The following is a 2,513-nucleotide window of genomic DNA, read 5'->3' as shown; positions in this document are numbered from 1 at the left end:
TAGGGAAAGAGAGAATCCTGATTCTAGTCAGGTGGTCTCCGGATTTCTCTGGCTGCTGATTTTTGTAAGTTTGATTGTTTCAACTCATTTTGGAGATACTCATGTCTCCTTCTAATAATCGAATCCCCTTTGGTGTAAAGCTTGCTGGAACTGTGCTTCTGCCAACTGTGACCAGCCTTCCTGGTTAATATACCTGATATTTTAAACTAACTGTTCCTATGTTTGTGACATCCCTATAAATAGATATGGATTACATGTATAGATGAGAAAAGTTAGGATAAATCACCTGTCTCACTCCAAAGTCCACATTCTTTCCTCAGCTCCATATCAATGATTTTTGGAGGTATTTTTGGGCTTTTGAACTGTGGTGTTGGAGAAGACTCTTGAGAGTCCCTTGGACTGCAAGGAGATCCAACCAGTCAATCCTAAGGGAAATCAGTCCTGAATATTCATTGGAAGGACTGATGTTGAAGCTGAAATTCCAATACTTTTTTTTTTTTTTTGCCCAGATGGCTCATTTATTAGCATTAAACACAGATCTCTTCTTCCCCCATTCCAGGAAACCACATCCACAAAGTCCCAGGCCCCAGAAGCAGGCATCCTCTGCCCCATTTCTGAAACAAGCTCTCAGGCCTTGGTGGTAGCCTGAGCTGCTCCCAGGGTTGTGAGCTGCTGAATCTTCTGGCTCATCATTTCCATGACATCCTGTTTCATGGCGTGCTTCTCCTGCAGAGCTGGCTGGATTTTTTCCATTTGCTTGGTAAGGAAGTCTATCTTCCTCTTGAAGAAGTCCTTGGCATCCTCAGCTGTCTTCTCTACATAGTAGCCAGTTCCCACATCGATAAGCACATGTTCCACATCATGTATCTTCCCAGAGACATAATAGAACTCGTCAGTGGGACAAGTAATTCTTTCCCCTCATTGTTTTTCTTCAACATGTTCAGACAGTCCTTGGCTTCCACATACTTGGTCTGAACCACCTTGAGCTGGGCAATGGACGTGGACAAGAACTCTACTTCCTGGTCCAACTGGTTCTTGAGCATTTCTAGCTGCAGCAAATTTAGCTCGGTGATGTTAACTGACTGTGCCATGTTGGGAAGGAGGGCTTATGAAACTCCAATACTTTGGCCACCTGATTATGAAGAACTGACACATTTGAAAAGACCCTGATGCTGGGAAAGATTGAAGGTGGGAGATGAAGGGGACGACAGAGAATGAGATGGTTGGATGGCATCACCGACTCAATGGACATGACTTTGAGTAAACTCCAGGAGTTGGTGATGGACAGGGAGGCGTGGCGTGCTGCAGTCCATGGGGTCACAGAGTCGGACATGACTGAGCATGTTCTCTCAACACTATAATGATGCAACCAATTGATCACAGGCTAAGAAGACTGATTGTCCTAAAGTGCTACAGTAGTTGAGGTGGAGGAATTCATCTGTAGATGAAACTTGTGAAGCTCCCCAAATGACTGAGTCATGCCAAATGCTCTTCTCTCTTTAATGAAGATGCTAAATGCTCACATTCCTGCACAAAACCATGCAGAAAATAAGAACGTTGCAATGGAGCTCCAGTTTCCAGACTCCAGGCTGTTCCTCTTTCTATTGAAATACACTGTTCTCTGGTGGTTTCATTTCAGCCCAATGAGAATTCAGAAGACTATGATGTTTACTCAGTATACAGTGAGTCAGGTGAAGGAGTGAGTTAAGCAACAAGAAAACAGGATCCAGAGACTGATGTGATGGGACGCAAGGAGCTGTGTTGGATTGGGTGTCAGGATCTGAGGCAGGCAAGTTTGACCAATGAATAAGTAACTGGCAGATTTCAAGGTAGGCCAATAATCAATGCTAGAGACTGGATGGAGTTGTTGGGATGCTATGCTGAGCTGTGGGTAGAAGAGGACACTATTCACAAGGAAGACTGGCCAGAGCAATGTAAGGTTTCCAACTTGAAGAAAATAGGATTTTGGTTAGATTGTGAAGATTCAGACCAGGATATGGGAAAATAAGGCACTGATAGAGTTGTTAGGGCTAAGAAACAGGCAAGGTTTTATTGCTAATAGTGAAGGTCCTAATTTAATTTCAATGGTTGGATTCCCAAGAAGTAAATTGCTAATCCTTTACCCTAGCTGCTCTCCTAGATTAGAGAAATCTAACCCAGTGCTGTCCAGTCAAACATTCTGTGATCATGGAAAAGTTCTTTTTTGTTCAATTGGCACTTACCATGTGTGCAAATGAAGTGTTAATTAATGAAATTAAATGTAAAATTCTGCTTCTCAGCTCTAGTAGGTATGTTTCAGCTGCTCTGTGGTCACATGAAGTTAGTGGCTATGATATTAGAAGCCAAGGAATTCAATGCTGACAACTTCCAATACTGATAACCTTACATTTTATTTCTGAGTTCTCAATTCATATCTTCAGTCCTCTTGTATTAAATTTCCTATCAGGCGCTTTTCTCCTAGAGTTCACAATACCACTATGCCTACATTTCAAAATGTAACTCATTTCATTGCC

General features: G+C 42.4%; 1 pseudogene; it reads right to left on the bottom strand.

The window, feature by feature from the left end:
* Positions 1–542: 542 nt before the first annotated feature.
* Positions 543–1,094, bottom strand: LOC122428236 (annotated as a pseudogene).
* Positions 1,095–2,513: the final 1,419 nt, after the last annotated feature.

Source organism: Cervus canadensis, chromosome 26, assembly GCF_019320065.1.
Source record: "Cervus canadensis isolate Bull #8, Minnesota chromosome 26, ASM1932006v1, whole genome shotgun sequence".
Lineage (NCBI taxonomy): Eukaryota > Metazoa > Chordata > Mammalia > Artiodactyla > Cervidae > Cervus > Cervus canadensis.
This window is presented reverse-complemented; position numbering and strand designations above follow the sequence as displayed.